A 12339-nucleotide genomic window follows, 5' to 3' on the forward strand; every position below is an offset into this window, starting at 1 on the left:
TATTTTGGCACTTGTGGAACTAACTAGCAGTATATAAATTTCCAAATAGCGTACTGTTAAAATGCTTCAATTATTATTCAAATCCTAATAATTTTGTAAGAAATTATAGTAATACATTTTTAAGGAATTTTTTGCTCAGTGCACAGAGAACTTCGAAATATTAATACTGTAGAAAAACATGTAATTTAGAGAAATAATTTTATTATAAGAAAAGAAGTTAAAATTTGATAATAAGCATAATTTAATGAATAATTTTCTGTGGTGAGTCATCATTTCTCCACAATAAAAATAATTTCTTTCACTGTGCACGCTTGGAGCAAGTTTCTGTTAAAAGAATCCAAAATTTGTGAGGAAAAGAAACTAAAGGATTACCAAAAAAAATGTTCCTAGCATCTTTGAGGTTTTATATGATATTTGGTAATACATTGAATGCCTCTTTGTGAAACATTTAATGACAAAGGGTGCAGGAAAGAGGTTATTACTCATTAATCATGACACTCTACTTTTTAAAGTAAATAACATTAAGTCATTAGGTTGGTTTTGTTCACTGATATAGCCAAAGCACAATAACATGGCATATAGCATATTAGGACCTCAGTAAATAATTGTTGAAATAGCCATGTGATTAGACTTTGCACACAAAGGCTGAAGTGAATTGATGGATGGCAGCCACTGGATAATCAAGCACACAATGCTGGCCTTAATTATGTGATATTCCAGAGTTGAAAGGGGAGAAGGGACTCAAACAACTTGATGCTTTGGTCATTGGGCTGCCTAGATGGCATGGACATTTTGCTCTTACTCCACTGTGGATTTTTGGAGCAGAGACAGTCTAATTAGGCATGGAACAGATATTATAAACATATGGTCAATGCAAATATTTCATGTAGTGATAATGTTTCAGACCAATTAACAGTAAATTCCAAGCAATATATATGCCAATAAAATGTAAAGTACCATTATTCCATTGGCTTGTCCATGAAGGCAGTAATGTATTTTTATTTACTTACCTAGAGGGTTCTTATTGAACACACTGAGCTGTTTGTCAGTTACTTCCCTTGTGCACTGTGCCAACTCTTTAGGAAGATTCCACAAAGTAGCAATGAAGTCACTCTGGAATGACTTCATTTCAACACAAATTCTGTATAAGTAGATTTTTGGTAAGAAATCTTTCATCATGGGGTTGAAGTCATCTTTTAGGATTTGGAAACTAATGGATAAAAAATATGGGAACACTTTGGTTTTCTAAGTAATTTCCCAGTCACTTCTCATTTTTGAAAGGGGGAATAATTCCTTTAAGGAAAAATAATAATAAGTTAATTCTCAAGCCATTTTGTATGCTATAGAAGATATTTGAATAAATGTGTCGAGGTATCTTAATTGTGAGCATTTATCGCCATATTTCACTTCACTGGCAAATGTGACACCTTACAAAAGAAATTAGACCATTTCAGAATGTAATGCTACAGAGCTTATTTTTGCCCCCAATCTTAAGAAACTTTATGAATATTTTAATGTCATATTTTACAGTTTAACATATCAAGAGTTGATTACTAAAGACTGATAATCCTTGTCTCTGCTAACTCCCTGATTTCATACTGTCATGTACTCTTGGGACACTCCTAAAGCCAGAATTAACAACTATAATACAGTGTGGAGCACTAGATACCATTAGTTTTACTGCTCACAATATCAAGCATGTTCCAGAGTATTTATTCCAACCTTTATAAAGATATCCTTTTTCCTTTATTTTCCGTAAAAATATATTGTCCATGGCAGCTAGCACAATGAACAGATCGTTCTGTAAACCCAATTAGAATGTATTCCAGGCACCAAAAACTTTCTGTGAACACACAGCATAGTTTAAATCTAGCAAGAGGGCCAGACATAAACATATTCAACAAAATGTACAATAATAGAACTAAGCAATTAGTGCATTAGAACAGTTGATGATGCCATTAGTTTTTCTTTGGGAAGTAATAAGTATAATAGCTAATATTAACTGAGTAATTTCCATGGATTACATTCTCTTTTAAATGCTTTACATAGAGTGAATGGATATTATCTCCATATTTTTAGACCCTAAATAATGATGCATGTTGCCTAAGGCCATAGAGCTAAACAGTGCAACCAGGATTTGAACTCAGGAAATCTGACTACAAAGCCACTGCTCTTTTCCCCCAGACCACACTATTTTTGTTTTCTTTCAGAGGCATATGGGAAAGGTTCAGAGACAAGTTCATATTTGAGTTAAAAGCCAAAATATAATGATGAGTTTATCAATTATAGATAAAAGATAAAGAGAATTTTAAGCACAGGAAATATAATGAGGAAAGGTAGAAATGAAGGAGGTGAGACATAAGTGGGACATTGCCCAAGGTCTGAGTTGCACTGGGAAGGCAGTGAGGGAATGAGATTATAAAGGTAGGAGCCCTGACTGGGAGTAGCCTGGTAGGCCATGAAATAGGATTTGGGCCTTAGTCCGTGAGATCCCTTAGGAGATATTGTTATACTTACTCTGATGATTATATAGACTTCTGAACCAGGTCAAAGTACAATTTAAGCTGTCAGTGAAAATTATAGGGTTTAATTTTTGTCACCATTGTAAAAGTGCAGTATGGTATTGAATCAAGCAGCTACATGATATAGACAAAAGGAAACATTTTACTCTAAATATTCTTAAGCTGTTTGAACAATGAACGGTCTAAATATATTCCTTTCACATAGTTTATATAAAGTCTCTTTGATATGAGATATTACTTAAGTAATTTTACATTAAAAATTTTGATACTTTTAAAACTTAAAATGTTCTTACTGAAGCCTCCAAGTCACACACACTGTATGTAATCTTTTGTGTTGGAAGTGCTCATAATAAAAGAAAATAAACAAAACATGGCACCACAACCACCACTACCATTCCCACCAACAAGATCTCATTTGGCTTAAAACTATGTATGGCCCCTTTTCCTGACTTTGTGGAATCTGGGTCTTTCCAGTTTCTGTCCTTCACTTTATTTGGTTTTGTTTAGTTTGGGAGTAACTGCATCCTTTCTTGAGCACATCCAGAATCTTCTTAGAGAAGCAATGATTTTTCCATTCTTTCCCTGTGGCACCTCAATATTCCATCCCTTCCTTCTGTTTGAAGTATCCTTTCTCTAGAGAAGTGTAAGAAACACCAACAAAGCTTCCTTTATCATCTTCCTTTCAAAATTATCTTTTTATTCTTAGAAAACCTATAGCTACTTTTCATCCAAAGTGAAAAAACTCTTACCCATGTTTCCATTTTAAGAAAAGCTGGGTAACTTAAGAATGTGACACATCAAGGAGCAGATGGTCAGTCTGTTAGAGATAAGGTATTTCATATTTGTATCCTCTGCCCTCTTCCTCGCTTTCCTTTCAGAAAGCAAGTCCATGGCTTTGGATCTGAATGTTTAGGAAGCAAATAATTGAGAATAAGTATTAATACTAATGGGTTGTATCTCAAAAGCTATTTGAATTTTGTGTGTTAAATTAAAACATGGGTGGGTATAGTGCAGTTTAGAAAAATCATTAGCATTGTCATTTAGTCATCACAAATAATTATCAATGGTCACACTAAGAAATAAAAGATTATGAGCCTCAGAAAGGATCTGTTGTTTGGAACTATTAAAGGATGGCACCATATTGTACTAAATCAACTGTCCTTCTGTCATTAGGGATTGATATACTATATCTGTAATGACATGGGACACTTAGAATTTGCCACAAATAACTGAAGTTCGTTTTTGTAAACCATTTAATTTATTTTTTAGCTAAGTAGAATCTTTTAAAAATTGTTCCTATCATTACATCACCCTAAAACATTTTCAGTGTGATATGTGTCATTTTTCATGAGGAAGAGGGAAGGAATTAGAGCCACAGGCTAGCTTATCTAGTAGGCCGTGAAATTGAAGCATATGTGCATGTCGTTCATCTCATGTGACTCATTGGAAAAAAAGGGTGAGAAAAACTGTTCAGGATAAATTGCTGAGCATGATAGGTATGCTTGGATTCGTCAGTTCTCAAGCTATGACTTCAGATCAGTAGAAGTCTGCTGTTTGTTGAAAGCTATACATGGAGACGTAAAAGTAATTGAACCACTCAACTCTAGTCTCTGCTGATCGCTATATACAAAATCAAGCCCTTACTTCATTCTGAAAAGCATATATATATATATATATGTATATATATTTTATACACATATATATATGTGTATATATTTTAAAGAAATATAACATGAATATGTGGATTATATCAGAGCAAGTGAGAATTTAAAACTAGATTCTAGTTAATATTTCAATAGATATTAACTAAAGACCTACTATGTGGTCACAAACTGTTGATATAGATACAATCAAATATACACGATTCCTTCTAAAGTATTGAGTGTGCAATGAATATTGGCTTTAAATAAATTTTCATGCAATTACCAAGATAAATAGATGGTTATCATTACTGAATTTCTGATGTTTTTGCAAAAACAATTTGGAAAAGAATGTAAGGATAAATACACTTCAGAATATGATAGGGTATTCACCCTCTAAAATGAAATCTACCCTAATAACTGAGGATGAAAATATATTTTACAGTCACATAAAAATAATGCATGTTTTGAAATAAAGATTAAACCTTCTAACAACAGATTTTACTTTTGATTGTGTAATTTCAAAAATGTGGAAAATGTAAATCCAAATGTACGTGTGTAAACTTGTTCCACAGACCTAAAATATTTTTGTATGCTTTTGTTGTAAATAAGTATTACTAGAATTGAATATCAAAAATATTGTGATATTAAGACTTGCTAATTATTAGAAGGCTTACTGAGGGAAGTCATCAAATCTGCCCCACTAATTAGGTAAGATTCTCATTCACTGGGACTCATTCCTCTGGGATTACTTAAAAGCAAGGGAATGGATTTTCATGTTTTCTCTGAGTGTTGAATCAACCCTTCCCTGACTAACTTTGGCTCCATGGTCCTTTCACATTTTAGAATTTGTTTTACATATTCAGGTATTTTACATTAAGTGTAATTTCTCAGTTAATTAGTTTATAAATAATACAGAGGACAGATAATAAAATTAACCACTCTAAATATGAGTCATTGATGGTACCTTTGATCTGTTTCTAAGAAAGAAGAACTGAAAATCAAACAGTTTTACAGAGTGACCTCAACAGATCAGTTAAGGTATACAGTTAAATCTATCAACAGGTCCAGTGTTTTTCCTTAGTATCGTTGACCTAGTGCCTGTGAGGTTGGGGCTTTATAAAATGAGATCCTCTAAAGACAGGGATACCGTATAGAAAGAGGGTAAATTAAAATGCATGCTTTGACTAGATGGACAGTTAACTGAAAATCAGATACTTCTGGGTAAATTGACTTAATCTGCCTAAAACATTTATAATAATTTATATTTATAAATTTATAAATAATTGGTATGGTAGGTAAAATCATGGAAATAACAAAAGTTACTTTAATTATCAGGCAAGAACACATAGAATAATTTGATACTGTTAATACCTTTCAGGCAGGTGTTTCTCAGAGGCACTTACTTCATTGTTTGTCATCACTCCTGATAAACATGTACTTGAGTTTATGTCATCTGAAAATAATTGGCATGCCCTACAGAGACACGGAAAACTGATGTAGGGATATGCCTGCCCAACATTTAATGACCTTAATCTATCTCAATGACTTGCCTCTCTATTCAAATAACCAGTTTGGGATGTAATTTACTAAAATCAACTTCTGTAGTATTATTTCAACAAAGGACAGCCTTTTGTGTGACAAGCTATAATATTTAGCTACTGAAAGGCCTACCATATTTCTCTCCCGCTGAGAACTATTTGTTATCTAATGTCACTTATAGACTGCGTGTAAATCAAATTATTATTTCTAGCTCTGCATGGTGCAATGCTGATTAAAAACTTGTCAAGCTATCAGAAGAATAAGGCCACTTCCCAGCATGGAATGTTGTTTATTCTAGGCCCAGTGATTGGTACCAGAACCAATGCCTAATAATAATATCTGTGACCGAGGGGAGAGAATCATTTAAAATGATCACCCTTACTACAATACTAAGACATTTGAATTTCTGACAAATAATTTTGCAACTTTAAGGAAATGTGTAAGAAGGTAGGTAAACTCTCAGCAGACATGATACATTTCTTATCACTTACGACTTCACAAAAGCATTTAACACTCTTGACCACTGTCCTCTTGACATGTTTTCCTTCCTGCCTCCCACAATCTCTTGGTTCTCCAACTATTTCTCTATTACTTTTTAGTCTCCTTGTCTAGTCCTTTGTATTCTGTTCCTCTATTAAATGTTGATTCCATGGTTTGTCTTGTGTTCTCTTCTTTTTTCATTTTACATTATGTTATTGAAAATGTTATGCCTTCACATGTGTTCACTACTCTCCATATATTCTCCAAGCAAGATCTCTTTCTTGACCTCCAGGCTCATACATCAACAGCCATGAGTCATCTCCCACTGATAACTGAAATTCAACCTGTAGAAAGTAATCACATTATCTTCCACCCAAACTGGCTTTTCCTAATATGTGGCTCCAAAATTCATGCAGTCATGGGGCAAAATTCCCAGGAATCACCCTAGACTGTATTGTCCTCACTCAACATTCCCATTCATTAAAACCTAGTGAGTCAACCTCTTAAACACTGCTTAACTCTATTCTGTGTCTTCTCACCCAGAAGGTTCCCATCAGCTGTCCACCATCACTATCCCAAAAGGCCCCCTGCCTTCATTCTTGCACATCTCTAATCCTGGCTTCAAGAGAATGTTTTCCTCCCACCACGAAAAACTGAACTGATTTTTTTATTTCCAGCCTCCAATAATACCACACTGCCTGAGGTCCAAGCTCATTAGCATGGCATGAGTAACCCTCGTGGTCACATTGGTCTCCCTTTCCAGGCTCAATTTTTAAGCTTGAACACCTTTTTGCTCTAACTTTCAACAAGTAGAGTATGAAGCATAGCAAAATGTTTCACAATTGTGTCTCTGTGTTGTATGTTTTACTTAGTCCTCTCTCCTTAGAAAATCTACTGTATTAGTTATCTATTGCTGGAGAAAAAGTTACCACAAACTTAGACTTAAAACAGCACACATTTATTATCTCACAGTTTCTATAGTTTAGGAATTCAGGTGAGGCTTTGCTGGGTCCTCTGCTTCAGGATATCTTGAAAGCTGTAATCAAGGTGTCCGTCAGGACTCGGGTCTCAACTGAAGTCTCATCTGGGGAAGGATCTACTTTCAAGCTCATTCAGTAGTTGTAACAGAATTTAATTCCTTGAGGCTCAAATTCTAACTGGCTGTTACCTGGAGAACTCCCTCAGTTCCCTGCCTTATAGGCTTGCCCATAGACCCCTCCTTTACAAATATGGCAGCTGTGTCATCAAAGCCTACAGGGAGAGAGTCACAATCTTCTGTAACCTTAACACAAAAGTGACATCCCATCACCTTATTCTATTGGGTAGAAGCAAGTCACTAGGTTTGGCCCACACTAAAGGGGAGGAGATTATACAAAGATACAAATACCAGGAAGTGAGATTATTGGGAGTCATTTTGGAAACTGCCTACTACATCCTCCAACCCTAATTTCCTCCACCTACATTCACCTAAACAACACTTGTGCAGATTTTTGAAGGCTCATCTCTATTGTCAAGACTTCATTTCCTCAACGAAGATTTCTCTGATCAACCTACCCCAAAGTTACTCTATTTTTTTTAACTCCCACTGTACCTCTAACATTACTTTTTAATTATTTGTTCACATAGCTTTCTCCTCCATCAGGACTTTGAAAACAGAATTGAAATTTATTTTTCCAGCATCTGATAGGTTGGCATTCCAAAGAAAGTGCTCATTAAATGTGAAATAATAAATGTTTAAAAGTGAATAAAACTACAGATATTAAGTACATGAAATTATCTGGAAACAGTATCTCCTGGAGGTACTTAACATCAAATAATCTAACATTTGAGCAATGCATTCACTTTAGTTAGGTACAAAAGGCAGTCTTCTTTGAGTGACATCGCAAAGTGACAGATTTGTCTCTTATTTTTTAGTTTCTTAAAATGAAAGGCAACTATAAAATGAAATGCCATGTGGCTAATATGGGGTAGTGGTTAAGATCATAGGCTTTAGCATCAGACTATAGGGTGAAAACCCAAGTCTGCCACTTACTATCTGTGTGGCCTCGGGCAAGTTATTTAACCTTTCTGTGCATTGACTTACTGATTTATAAAGTGGAGATAGTAATCAGACCAATATCATAGGACTGCTGCAAATATTAAATAAAATAATTCATGGAAATCAGTTAAAAGAAACCTATCATATGTTGGACCCTCACTGAGTATGAATCATTGTTACTTCCTACTGTACTAAAATAGAAAGTTGTCCATGGCGTGTGATTAAGTGAAAAAAGCAATGGAGAAAAGTGTAGAGAACCTTAATTGCCTTTTGCAAAGAAAAAACAGTATGTATACTTAGTTCATCTATATGTTTACATATAAGGAAATATTGGAAGTGTACACAGTAGACTTTTAACAAAGATAATTTCCAGAGTTTGGGAGAAGGCTGAGGGTGTTACTTTCATTTGTTATTTTGCAGACTTTTATATTGCTAGAATTATGTTGAATAAGTACATATCACTTTTAGAATTTGTTAAGGGCTAAATTATTTCTTCCAAAATAATATATTGAAATCCTTACCCTTAGTACCTCAGAATATGACCTTATTTGAAATAGGGTCATTGCAGATGTAATCACTCAAGGTGAGGTTACACTAGAGTAGTGTGGGCTCTTAATCCACCCTGACTACTGTCCTTAAGAGAAGAGAAGAGACATATAGACACAGAGAATGCCACGTGATGGCGGAGGCAGAGGCTGCATTTATGCAGGTGCAAATCGCGAAATGCCAGTGATTGCTGGCAAAACACCAGAAGCTAGGAAGAAGCCAGGAAGGATTCCCCTACAGGTTTCGAGGAAACATGGCTCTGCAAATGCCTTGATCTTGAACTTGTAGCCTCCAGAACTCTGAGACAATACATTTCTGTTGTTTTAAGCCACTTAGTTTTTGGTACTTTGTTATAGAAGCCCTAGGAAACTACTATATAACTAAAATAAAATAATATTTTTAAAGTATAAGAAAAATGTGAAAAGACAAGCAGCTGCACAGCTCGTAAGATTATAAGGTCTTGATGAAGTTTAAGCTATAGGATCAATTTGACTCTAACCCTCTTCAGCCTTGGCAATAGAATTATTCTTCTTAGAAATCTCAATAAAATCTTGGTTAAGTGGTTCATAAACTAGTGGGAAGTACTAAGAGATCTGGGAGCTATTTCTTTCCGTTCTGTTCTTCATGAAATTTCTTTTATTTGATTTCAAATTATGCAAGCCATATCAAGAGGGCAGATGGTCCATGGGCTAAGTAACACTTGATTGCTGCTGGGAAAGTATATACCAAATACTCAACAGAAATATCAAGTATTTTACCTATATTATATGACTCAATTGATATATATTTTAGAAAAATAACTTTAAACAAAAAGTCCCTTAGTTTCTAGTGGGTCTTTCAACTTTAAAAAATATTATAGCGATAAAACTGATGCATAGAGTTTTTTTTCCCTAACCACATCAAAGTTATTAAAATGGAGAGTCAATTAGAAAAATATATATGAAAATATACATTTGTAGTTTTAAAATACTATAACACATATGAAATGGACAAATTGTTCAATACAAATATCTGTAGGTAAAATTAGAGCTGTTAAATGTTTAATAATGAAGTATTCCAATTTTAATTTTGTTTTCTTATATTAGGAGGAAGAATAGGGTCAGAAATAAAGAGCTTTTTCTTTTCTCAACATGTATAATCATGGAAGATAGCAAAAGAGAGTGAGAAAAAATACAATCATTTTGATTAATAAAACAAATGAAGAAAGCAGTAGAACCGATAACCCCAAACATGGAACATATATATTATTTCTTTGCTTTGCTTATCTCTCTCTCAGATATCTAACTAATCTTCAAGTAGGCTTTCCCTTCAAGAATCAAGGAATTGCTGAAGATTTAAACTTAACTTAATCTATCACTGTTTCATTCTTTTTTTTTTTCTGATGGGATTAATCATTGTTCTTAAGACTCTACCAAATTGATGAAAATTGTTTAAGGTTGATACTAGCCAAAGATTTTCCTGTCTTCCAATTTGAGAGACTGTATGAGTATATGAAAATTATATTACAAAATAAGGCAAGAAAAATAGAAAAAGGGAAGGGGAGGAGAAGGAGGGAGGAAGGGAAAAAGAAAGGAAGGAGGGAAGGAAAGAAGGAAACTGAAAATGGAAATACAAGTCTTCTATCATCCATTTACACAAGTGTGAAATATTTGCCATCATCAGTACAGAAAACAGAACAAAACAAAACTGTATATCATATTGTCCCGAAGTAGTTACTGTTACTTATTAAGAGAGCACACTAACAATGTTTTCCTCTGATACTAATGCAAAGGTTAAACAGCCTGAGAATTACCTGCAGGCCATGGAAATGTACTCTGGGGTTAATAGGCACAGAGTGTCCATCTTTGACTTATTTTAACAACTAAACCGTAGAGACCAAAGATAAACTAAAGGACAGTAAAGAAGTATAATTGCATTGGACATGAGTGTCGTGAAGGGTTCATTAGGCTTCAGTGGGTTGTAACTTATTTTGAGGATATGGCATTTCAGAAAACCACCTAGTTCTCTTCATATTACCTTCAGACACTAAAGGTGTAATTGTTTTCATTATTTTAATTGGTGCTGCAATTTAATGGTTATATATGTGGTTGTTGTAAGATCTTTTAAGCTGTTGGGGATTTCAATATGTGATACATAACCTGAAAAATAATTACGACATTTCATAGATTTACTATTGTCCTTTGCAGCTGATGATAGTATTGCCTTTTTGAAATGGTTATTATTGATAGATAGAACACATGCTCAAATGGCTTACATAACTGCCTTATACTGCACCACGTTTCTTTTCCTTGGAGGTCACTAGAATTATCTAATGAGACCAACACTGCCACCATATTTATTCAGTATATATGGTAGGTATATTGCAAGATACCTAAAGGAAGGGAAAAAAAACCCTTGCAGTAGTTTGCACTTAAAAAACATTATAGTTAGTACAAATTATGGCAGGAGTAATATTTTATTAACCATAGTTGTTGATTTCTTGATTGCAAATGCTAGGTGCTATATTAGGCACACAGCTTGAAATATATGTAGCACAATGAATAGAAAAGCTTACTTTCCTAAAATATAAAAGGAATGAAGAATAGGTTTTCGATGATCACATTTAAATATTTTCAAAAAGAGTTATTTTCCACCCAGTGGTGGAATAATTGATATATAATTACAAAAGAGGCTATGCCAAAATTATTGCTGAACCCTTTATATTGAGCACAATGGTCTTTATATAGTGGTTGGTGGGAAATCTATCATTTCCCTTGGGGTAATGGCCAGTTCTTTTACCACTGTAACAGCTTAAATGCTGCTGTTTCTAGATTTCCAGTTAGCCACACTTGCTAAGTCTTGAAAATGAGCAAAACACGCATTTCTAGGACAAAAACTTATTGGGCTGTCTTCACTGTTAATACATGGGGTGACTTCCATCTTCCAAGCCTGGCTTCATAGTCAGGAAGGCACTGATTGTCACAGTAACAATAGCTTTTACCTCGGCTCTACATGAGAATCACTGGGGCAGGGGGGCGCCCAGTCCTTAACCTCAGTGATTGTGAATTAGTTGGTCTGTATCTGGGACCTCTTTATTTTTTTATAAAGCTTTCTAATGTGCAGCCACAGTGTTAGTGATTATTAGATCAATTGTCAAAATACAGTTTGCTTAACACTGATGAATTGTGTCAGTGTCAATATCCTGGTTATGTTATTGCACTATAGTTTTGTAAGAGCTTATACTGAGGAAAGCTAGATACATGGAATGGAATCCCTCTGTATTATCTCTTATAACTGCATGAATCTACAGTTATTTCAAAGTAAAATGTTTAACTTAATGTTTTTAATAGTCTACCCATGAACTCCATTAAACTCACCTGGGACTCTTAAGAATGGAGAAACTGGGCCCCAGCTGATCATAAGATCTCTGGATGGGTCCTGAAATTTCTATTTTTAATAAGTTCTCCAGATGATTTCACTGAAATTGCGGACATACTGATTTAGGGCCTTACATGTTTAGATTTTGAGGAATACTGGGAACCTGGCCAACCCTAAATAAGGGAGAATTAGACAAACCATTTAGTATCTGCTT

General features: G+C 34.4%; 1 protein-coding gene across 1 annotated transcript in view; it reads left to right on the forward strand.

Annotated features, from left to right (window-relative positions):
- IL1RAPL1 (interleukin 1 receptor accessory protein like 1) overlaps positions 1-12339 on the forward strand; it is a 1130590-nt gene that overhangs the window by 940355 nt on the left and 177896 nt on the right. The window lies entirely within an intron of this gene.

The sequence above is a fragment of the Vicugna pacos genome, chromosome X, assembly GCF_048564905.1.
Source record: "Vicugna pacos chromosome X, VicPac4, whole genome shotgun sequence".
NCBI classification, from domain to species: domain Eukaryota; kingdom Metazoa; phylum Chordata; class Mammalia; order Artiodactyla; family Camelidae; genus Vicugna; species Vicugna pacos.